At 39.5% G+C, this 10,674-nt stretch overlaps 1 non-coding gene across 1 annotated transcript; it reads right to left on the bottom strand.

Moving 5' to 3' along the window:
* Window positions 1-4,122: 4,122 nt before the first annotated feature.
* LOC133317601 (small nucleolar RNA R71) lies at window positions 4,123-4,229 on the bottom strand. Its single transcript, XR_009752345.1, has one exon. It is a non-coding gene; the product is annotated as a small nucleolar RNA R71 (small nucleolar RNA).
* Window positions 4,230-10,674: the final 6,445 nt, after the last annotated feature.

Below are 10,674 nucleotides of genomic sequence, written 5' to 3'. Positions count from 1 at the left end.
TCTTTTTATTTTAATTTGTTAAAGTCAGATATGTCTGGCTAGTTTTTTTTGTAGTTGGGATCACGGACCTGATTTGAATCCTTTATATTTTTTAAATTGTTTTTATAATTAATTAGTTTAGTTAGTTTTTTTACCTATGTTAATTCTTCCATATCCTTGATAGAATTGATCGCTCTATTATAGGGTTTTGAGGGTTATGGCTCATAATAGACATATTGGGGTTTTAATCTGGACAAGGGTAGAATAACAATTTGTGCATGACCTAGACATAGGCTTACATAGATTGCAGACTTTTAATTCATTTGCTTAATGCTTAATTCAAGAGGAATTACTAGGACACTAGTATTCTAATTGGGTTAAAGGGTTGAAATCACTAAGACATTAGGGTTCAACTATTTTATAGAGAAATAATGAATTGTCTGAGCTAATAACCTAGTTAGTTATATAAGGGAGGATCGGAGGTGAAGTGCATCCTGGCTACAGTCTTTTTACAATTTTTCATAACTCATATTTTCTTGACGTTCTTGATTAATTCTTGCATGTTTTTAAATATTATTGTTTTTAAAATTCTGTTTTTAAATTACAACAACCAATCACTTTCACAAATCAAACAAACTTTCTTTTCCAACTTAAGGGGAATAGTTAAATTAATACTTGGTGCATTAATCCTCGAGGGAACGATCTTTACTTGTCATTTTTTTACTTGAAACGAACGGTATATTTGCCGATTTCGCAACATGGTTCTGGTCTGTAATGCCAAAGATAAGATTGATTGTCTATCCTAGGTCGTTTTACATTCACGTTGAGGACTTTATATCTCATTTCTAGAACATATAAGCCATTTACCAAAAAAGTAGTAGCAAAAACAATATCATTCATAATGATAGAAAATTCATCACTCCTAATAGTAAATATAAAACCATCTTGTTCTAAACAGGAAATAGAAATAATGTTTCTAGAAATATTAGCAACATAAAGACAATTTTTCAAATGTAGTATAAGACCTGTAGGAAAAACAAGGTTAGCATCTCCAATAGCCAATGCAGCAACAACAACTCTTGCTTCGTTCCCAACTTGAAGATCCACCTCATTTGTGTCAGGCTTCCTCGGATTCCTAAGCACCTGCAACATATTGAATATATGAGAACCACAATTGGTATCCAATACCCATGAAGCTGGGTTAGCACAAGAAAAATTAACCTCAGTTATGTAAATACTTGAGGTAGAAGCCTCACCATATTTCTTTTCCATCACACCCTTGATGTAGTCAGGACAGTTCCTCTTCCAATGACCTTTCTCGCCACAATGGAAGCACTCAACATCATTTTTGTCATTTCCCTTACCTTTGGCCTTGCCTTTCTTCTCATTGGACTTTTCTTTGGGCTTGAGAGGATTGGGCTTCGCCAGCTCTTTTCTTTTACCCTTATTCTTGGTCTTGGAAGACCTACCAATAAGAAGAGCTTATGTCTTATCCTTTTTTATAGACACCTTAGCAGTAGTTAACATGCTTAGCAACTCAGGCAGTGTAACATTCATCGAATGCATGTTATAGTTCATAAACTGAAAGAAGGAGGAAGTGATGACAGAACTAAGTCATTAGTAATTCTGTGTCCATTATGAAGCCTAGACCATCTAGCTTCTCAATGAACGTTATCACCTTCTGGACATGGCTGTTAACAAACATGCATTCAGTCATCTTGCATAGGAACAATTCCCTAGAGGTCTCATACCTCTCATGGCTATCCTTCTTATCATACAACTCCTTGAGATGAAGGATAATGGAAAGAGCATCCATATGCTTGTTCTGCTTTTGCAGCTCGGGAGACATGGGTGCCAGCATGATGCAACAAGCCAACACACTATCATCCATGTGTTGCTTGTGGGCCTCAAAATTAAATTATGTGAACCCATCTTCCCCTTCCTTAGGCACAACAAGTAAAGCAGCCTCAAGGGCATTGATGAACCCTTAGTTCATCATGGTTTTTAGCAGGAATTAGGATCAAATTGTGTGATTAAATGATGAAAAAAACAAGGTTAATGTCCTAAGATGTCCTCAATTACAAGTTCAAGAGCTTTATTGGAAATTTGTATGATTCTTGTAGGAAAAGCAAGCTTGAAGGCAACTGGAGAAGGAAGAAGATTCTGGAGCTCAAGAGGAGAAAAATTGCCCAAGTGTTGAGCGCTAAAACGTCCACACTGAGCGTTTTAGCGCCCTGCTACAGGAAGAGGCCAAAACTTGCTGGTGATGAGCGCTAAAACGCCCACACAGAGCGTTTTAGCGCGCAGCTGCACTTAGAAGATGGAAAATTGCTGGTCTTAGACACTAAAACGGCCTGCAATAAGCGTTTTAGCGCCCTGAAGTGGAAAAAGGACTCTGGTCTCCACCGCTAAAACGTCCAAATCAAGAGTTTTAGCGTTGGAGTCAGTTAAAGTCAGTTGAGCATTCACCAAGTTTGGACGCTAAAACGGTCATTCCTTAACGTTTTAGCGTTGGAGTCAATTAAAAGCAGTTGAGCATACGTAAACCATGGACGCTAAAACGGTCACTTATGACGTTTTAGCGCCCACTTCAGTTTTCTGTTTTTAATTGTAACACTATAAAAGGCAAAGCCTTGACACTTAGATAAAAATCTAGATCTGGAGGGATCTGAACTCTCTCTCTCTCTCTTAAACTTTAGTCTGACTTCTCTCTAAATTCTCTTAGTGTTTAGGTTTTGTATTAGGATTTCTTTGTAATAGTTTGGAGATTGAAGACTTTCAACATGGAAATGAAGTTTGCTTCTTCTTCTCTTATCTATTCCTTAGTCATGTCTGAGTAGAGTCTTTGTAGTCTGAATGCAATAGAACTCCATGATAATATTATGTTGATCTGATTAATATGATGAAGTATTTTTCATGTGTTGATTTGAGATTTTCTGATTTAATTATTTCTATCAAGGAAGTAATATAGAACAGAGATGTTTATATGGCTTCTGTATCTGATAATCTCAACATCAGAATTCTAGTACTCAAGGGATTGATGCTAGAGTTCTGATGTAATCTTAAGACTTTAGTAATTCATGCATGTATTAAGAAAGAGATCACCAAGGGATTGGGGTTTCTGATTAATGTATCTATCAGGGTAGTAAGGGATTACATCTTGATGATAAGTAAAAGGTTGATTAACATCACATGAAAAAGAATTCATCATATGATCAGTTTTTACATGGGTTATTATGGAGGAAAGTTGTTTTCTGACTACTTGTTGTTTTATTAATTCTTAATCCATATTTATTTTGTGTCAAATTACTTACAATCAATTTTCTGGTGACAAATTATTCATGACTTTTACAAATTCTTATCTGATTCAAATTAGTTTTCTATGGTTTATTGGTGTTTGAACACAATTCCTCGTGGGAACGATCTTTACTCATCATTTTATTACTTGTACGACTAGTGCACTTGCTAAACGTCCAACAAGTTTTTGGCGCCGTTGCCGGGGAATTTGTTTTTCAACACTAACTGATACCATAGAATTCTGAGATTGAATCCTTTTATTTTCAGTATTTTAGTTTATGTTAAGTTTTTGGTCAATTTTGATTCTGGTATATGCGAGGTACACTTGATCCGAATTTGTTGTTGTATGATCCAGAATTAGAAAGGACATTGAGGAAGCACAAAAGGGCAGCCAGGCAAAGGAGACAGTTGCAAGAAATTGGTGAATCCAGTACAGTTAATCAGGAAGAGATAATGGCAGAGAATCACAGACCACCACCACAGAGGACACTGGGAGAGTACATGACTCCTGCAGTGATTCCTTCAATTGGGAGTGTTGTGCGCCCAACAGTGGAGCCCAACAACTTTGAATTGAAGCCTGCTTTGATACATTTGGTGCAGAAGGATCAGTTTGCTGGAACCAGTGCAGAGGACCCTTACTTGCACATAGAGAACTTTCTGCTGTTGAGTGATACTGTGAAGATAAATGGTGTCACAAGAGATGCAATTTTGTTGAGACTATTCACTCATTCACTGACGGATGATGCAAGGAGATGGCTGCAATCATTGCCACAAGGAAGTATAACAACTTGGGATGATCTGCAAACCAAGTTCTTGCAGAGGTTTTTCTCAGCATCCAAGAGGGCTAAACTGAAGGATGAGATTACAAGCTTTAAGCAGAAAGAGTCAGAATCCATTTATGAGGCTTGGGAGAGATTCAAGACTTTGTTGAGGAAATGTCCACAGCATGGAATTGAGGCATGGCAACAAGCAGCAATCTTCCTGCAAGGAATGACCACTAACACTAGAACCTTGGTGCATGCCACTGCTGGTGGATCATTGACTACCAAGACTCCTCAAGAAGCCTTGGATATCTTTGAGTAATTGGCATCTCAGGAATTTGATAATGCCCCAGTGGCTGACAGAAGGACAGGAATCATCAGGTTGGATGGGTATGATGCTCTGTTGGCAAGGAATGATCAACTGATGCAGACACAGAGACAACAGCAACAGCAGTTGGATACCCTTATTAAGCAACTCTCTTCACAAAAGGTAGCTTCTGTGGAAACCAAGAGTGTATGTGCTATCTGTGGAAAAGGCCATGTGACAGAGGAGTGTGATTATGGGGGATCACCAGAACAAGCAGAGGTGAATGGAGTGTGGTATGATCAGAATAATCAAAGGAACTACAACAATCAACCATGGAAGAACAAGAATCAACACCCAGGATTCAGTTATAGTTCTAACCATCAATTGAACCCACCATTACATCCTCCACCACCACATATGAAGGAGCAGTCAAGTGATCCTGCTGCATGGGATAAAGAGTTTGCTCATTTATCTAAGACAACTCAGGATTATATCCAGGGGTCTAATTCATTCAGGGAAGAGACAACTGCATTCATGCAAGAGACCAGAACTTCTTTCAGAAACCAGGAAGCATCAATCAGAAATTTGGAGACCCAGATTGGTCAATTATCAAGACAGATATCAGAGAGACCACAAGGTAAATTTCCAGGTGATACATTAGTGAATCCTAAGGAGCACTGTAAAGCAATTATGACAAGAAGTGGGTTGGTACTTCAACCAGTGAAAAAGAATGTGGAAAATAAAAAGAATGAAGAAGATGTTATGGTTGAAGATGTAGTCTCTGATGATGAAGTAGAGAAGATGAGAAATGAGAAAAGTGAGAAGGAAGTAGTTGTTAGAGATGTTATAGTTGGAATTGAGAAAGAAGAGGAAAGGAAGAACAATAAGAATGAAGGAGAGGTAGAAGTTGGTAAAAATGCTTCCCCACAAAAGATGATGAAGTGGGAAAAGAAGAAGATGGCTGACAAGAAAGAACAGCCAGTTATTTTATCTCCCTATGCTAAAGTTCCCTACCCTCAAAGGTTGAAGCAAGAGATTCAGAAACAACATTATGCAAGATTTCTGGATATCTTCAAAAATTTACAAATTAACATACCATTTTCTGAAGCACTAGAAAATATGCCTCACTATGCGAAGTTCATGAAGGATCTTCTTACTAAGAAGAGGAAATTAACTGATGGTGAGACAGTGGCCCTAACAGCAGAGTGTAGTGCCCTAATCCAGAAGAAGCTTCCAACAAAAATGAAAGATCCTGGAAGCTTCAGTATCTCTATTTCTATAGAAGATGTGGAGGTGGGAAAGGCATTGTGCGATTTGGGAGCTAGTATAAACTTGATGCCATTGACAGTATGTAGAGCTTTGGGAATCAACACCTTGAAGGAAACCAATCTTATTCTGCATCTTGCAGATAGATCTATCAAGAGGCCTGAAGGTGTGGTTGAAGATGTCTTGGTCAAGGTAGACAAGTTTATTTTTTCAGTGGATTTTGTGATTCTTGACATGGAGGAAGAGGATACAGAAAGTCCTCTATTGTTAGGAAGACCCTTTTTAGCAACTGCAAGATTTTTGATAGATGTTGAACAAGGAAAGTTGTTGCTAAGGGTGGATGAGGAAACAGTCACAATTGATGTATTTGAAACTATCAAGCACCCTGTTGATGTGGGGGATTATTTTAGATTGGATGTGATACAGAAGGTTGTGGAAGAAGTGAATAAAGAAGAAGAATTCCCAGTTGAGGAAGAAAGATCAGAAGAAGAGACAGGTACAGAAGATTACCAAGAAGAGCCAGAAGTGGAAGAGCTTGAGAAGAAGATTGATGACATTCCAAAAGGAGCACCTAAGGTAGAACTTAAAGAATTACCTTCACATTTGAAGTATGTGTTCCTTGGGGATGATCAAACATATCCAGCAATCATTAATGCAATGTTGTCTGATGAGGAAGAAGGAAAGTTGATTAAGTACTTAAGAAGAATAAGCTGGCAATTGGTTGGCAATTTTCTGATCTCAAGGGTATCAATCCTTCCTTCTGCACCCATAAAATATTGATGGAAGAAGATGTCAAACCAGTAAGGCAACCACAGAGGAGACTCAACCCCACTATGAAGGAGGTAGTGAGAAAGGAGGTTGTGAAGTTGCTTGATGCTGGGATGATTTACCCTATTTCAGACAGTGCTTGGGTAAGTCCTGTGCAGACAGTGCCCAAAAATGGGGGGATGACTGTGGTGAAAAATGAGAATAATGAACTGATTCCCACAAGGACAATCATCGGCTGGAGAATGTGCATTGCTTACCAGAGGCTGAATAAGGCAACCAGGAAGGATCATTTTCCACTTCCTTTCTTGGATCAGATGCTAGAGAAGTTGGCAGGACATGCTTTCTATTGCTTCTTGGATGGTTATTCAGGGTACAATCAGATAGCTGTGGCACCAGAGGATCAGGAGAAGACTGCTTTTACATGTCCATATGGAATTTTCGCATATCGGAGGATGCCTTTTGGTCTATGCAATGCTCCTGCCACTTTCCAAAGGTGCATGCTTTCCATTTTCTCTGATATGGTAGAGGAATGTATAGAAATATTTATGGATGATTTTTCTGTATTTGGGTCTGATTTTAATGTATGTCTGAAAAACTTAGATTCTGTCTTAAAAAGATGTCAAGACTGTAATTTGGTTTTGAACTGGGAGAAATGTCACTTTATGGTGACCGAAGGTATAGTTCTTGGACACAAGGTGTCTAGGAATGGAATTGAAGTGGATAGGGCAAAAATTTCCGTGATAGAAAAACTTCCTCCACCTGTTAATGTTAAGGGTGTGAGGAGTTTTCTTGGTCATGCAGGATTTTATAGGCGGTTCATAAAAGATTTTTCAAAAATTACCAAGCCCTTATGCAAGTTATTGGTCAAGGACCAAGAGTTCCTGTTTGATGATGAATGTCTGCACGCATTTCATATTTTAAAAGAAAAGTTGACCACTGCACCTATCATGATGGCACCTGATTTCTCATTACCATTTGAATTAATGTGTGATGCCAGTGACTATGCTGTAGGAGTGGTACTAGGCCAAAGAGTGAATAAATTGTTACATGTCATTTACTATGCCAGTAAGATCTTAAATGATGCACAAAAGAATTATGCTACTACAGAAAAAGAATTGCTGGCAATTGTGTATGCATTTGACAAATTCAGGCCATATCTGTTAGGATCAAAAGTTATTGTTTACACTGACCATGCAGCTTTAAAGTATTTGTTAAGCAAGAAGGATGCTAAAACCAGGTTGCTCCGCTAGATGTTACTGTTGCAAGAGTTTGAGGTAGAGATCAAGGACAAAAAGGGAGTTGAAAACTTGGTGGCTGATCACTTATCCAGGATTACAGAAAAAGAGCTTCAAGAAGGACCAGAAGTAGTGATCAGAGAAGAGTTTCCTGATGAACATGTTTTGGCAATATGTGATGTCACAGAGATGGTTAGGGAAAAAGTCTTATCTATCAGTACCCCACCATGGTTTGCTGATTTCGCCAACTATAAAGCTGCTGGATTGATGCCTAAGGATTTCACATGGCAACAAAGGAAGAAATTTCTGCATGATGTTAAGAGATACATTTGGGATGAGCCATATCTTTTCTATAGATGTTCAGATAGTGTGATCAGACGGTGTATTCCAGAGGAAGAACAGAAGGATGTGTTGTGGCATTGTCATGGTTCTGCATATGGTGGACATTTTGCAGGTGAGAGAACTGTAGCAAAAGTCTTGTTGAGTGGCTTCTACTGGCCCACCTTATACAATGATGCAAAGAAGTTTGTGGAGGCATGTGACAACTGTCAGAGAACTGGGAATATTTCTAGGCGACATGAGATGCCATTGAACAATATCCAGGAAGTGGAGATCTTTGATGTTTGGGGTATGGATTTTATGGGACCTTTCCCTTCTTCCTACTCTAACAAGTACATATTGGTGGATGTTGATTATGTGTCCAAATGGGTTGAGGCCATAGCTACAACAACCAATGATTCCAGAGTTGTGATTGCTTTTCTGAGAAAGCATATATTTTCAAGATTTGGAGTCCCTAGAGCTATCATTAGTGATGGGGGCACTCATTTTGATAATAGGATGGTGGAGTATGTCTTGGCTAAGTATGGAGTGAGGCGCAAAATAAGCACTCCATACCACCCACAGACTTGTGGTCAGGTTGAGATTTCCAACAGGGAATTGAAGAGAATATTGGAGAAGACTGTTGGAAATGCTAGGAACCAGTGGTCCAAGAAACTTGATGACACTTTATGGGCGTATAGGACCGCTTTCAAAACTCCTATTGGGATGTCTCCATTTCAATTGCTGTTTGGAAAAGCATGCCATTTGCCAGTTGGATTGGAGCACAAGGCTTTGTGGGCTGTGAGGTATCTGAATTTTGATTCCAAAGCAGCGGGACAGAAAAGATTATTACAGCTGGATGAATTGGATGAGTTCCGTTTGTCTGCTTATGAAAGTGCTAGTTTGTATAAGGAAAAGACAAAGCTATGGCATGATAGGAAGATCACACCTAGAGACTTCAAGTTGGGGGATCAAGTACTTCTTTTCAATTCCAGGTTGAAGCTGTTTCCAGGGAAGTTAAAATCTAGATGATCTGGACCGTTTGTGGTAAAAGAAATGAAACCATATGGGGCTGTAGAAATCAGTTCTTTGGATTCGGACAGAAGTTTTACAGTCAATGGTCAACGATTGAAGTTATATGTTGGACGTACTGTGGATAGGCAACTAATGACAGTTGCTCTATTGGAGGTAAAATAGATCATACCCGTCAGGCTCGTGACGTTAAACAAGCGCTGAGTGGGAGGCAACCCACTGTACTAGGTATGTAATTCCATGTTCATACCATATCCATAAGATGAAGAAGTAAAGTGGGAAATTTTTTGAAAAATCAAAGAAAAAATTTTGCTATGTGCTGGGCGCTAAAACGTTAATTCTTACCGTTTTAGCGTCCCAAGAGTTGCATCATTATGAAACTCTCTGGTTGTACGCGCTAAGACGTTCACTATGAGCGTTTCAGCGTTTACCAACACCACCAATACATGCACTCTGGCCAACCGCGCTAAAGCGCTAATTCTGACCGTTTTAGCGCTGTGCTGCACAAAGTGTGCATTTTTCTCTGGACAAGGACGCTAAAGCGCTGGTCAGCCAACGTTTTAGCGCCCCGTCACTTATTCATAAAACACGGTTTCCCTCTCACTTCTTTCATTCACAGTATTTCTGAGTTCTTGTTACGTCTCCATCTCTCTCTCTCTCCCTGCATCTTGAGTTCTTGCTACACTCTTTCATCGCATCTCATCCACTCCCATTTCAGGCACAATGTCTTCTTCTTCTCAACCAGCTCCCTCTACACAGGGGAAGAAGAGATATAAAAAGCGAGCCCGAGTGAATCAAGGAGGAGATATTGAGGCTGAGCCTACCCCACAATTTGATGCTCACTTTTGGAAGAGTGAGGAACATGAGAAACGTTATACTGACAAGGCTTCCAAGAGGCCATTTGTGAGAGAAAGAAAATTCGTTCTAGAAAAGGATGAATATCCTCAGTTTCAGTCTCAGCTGAAGACCAGGGATTGGGCAACTTTTGGAAAAATATTGGGTGATAGCAGCCTTAACATAGCAAGGGAATTCTTTGCTAATGCGTTTAATGGAGATCAAGGAGGCAAGAGGACCTTCACTAGCTGGGTGAGGGGAAAGAAAGTGAAGTACGATGCTCACACCATCCAAAAGCTACTGAAGATACGGTTCTGTGACTATATCAATAATGTCAGTTGTGAGTTCAGGAAGAACTGGCAGAAAATTGAAATTTCACCAAGGAGAAGTGACCCAGACTGTGAAACCTAGACCAAGATGGGGGCAGCTGAGCCAATTTTGCAGACTATAGCCAAACCTGGTGAAACTTGGGAGTTAACCAAGGATAAGGTTGCTCCTAAGTTGCTTTGGTTGAGGCATTTAAATGGTGAGGCTAGAGTCTGGTTTCACTTTGTAATCTCAAATGTCATGCCCTCTTCCAACCAGGCAGAGGTCATCCTGAAGAGAGCTGTCCTGATTCACACTATCATGACCAAGGCGAAGGTGGAACTTCCTATTCTTCTTCAGGACAGCATTTATGATATGGCTCACTCTGACAGTGACTCTGCTGCTTTGGGTCACTGTTCCTTTATTCAGCTGCTTTGTCAGAAAGCTGGTGTAGATGTTACTGATAATGCGACACCAACTAAATTGCACCCTACAATTGATGCCGCAATGATAACAAAGCAATTGAAGATAGGAGGAGAGGAGGCTACAGGATTGACCCCTGGTAGGAAGT

The sequence above is a fragment of the Gastrolobium bilobum genome, unplaced genomic scaffold (assembly GCF_033153095.1).
Source record: "Gastrolobium bilobum isolate Gb01-03AN ecotype WA unplaced genomic scaffold, APGP_CSIRO_Gbil_v1 utg58652, whole genome shotgun sequence".
Classification (NCBI taxonomy): Eukaryota; Viridiplantae; Streptophyta; class Magnoliopsida; order Fabales; family Fabaceae; genus Gastrolobium; species Gastrolobium bilobum.
This window is presented reverse-complemented; position numbering and strand designations above follow the sequence as displayed.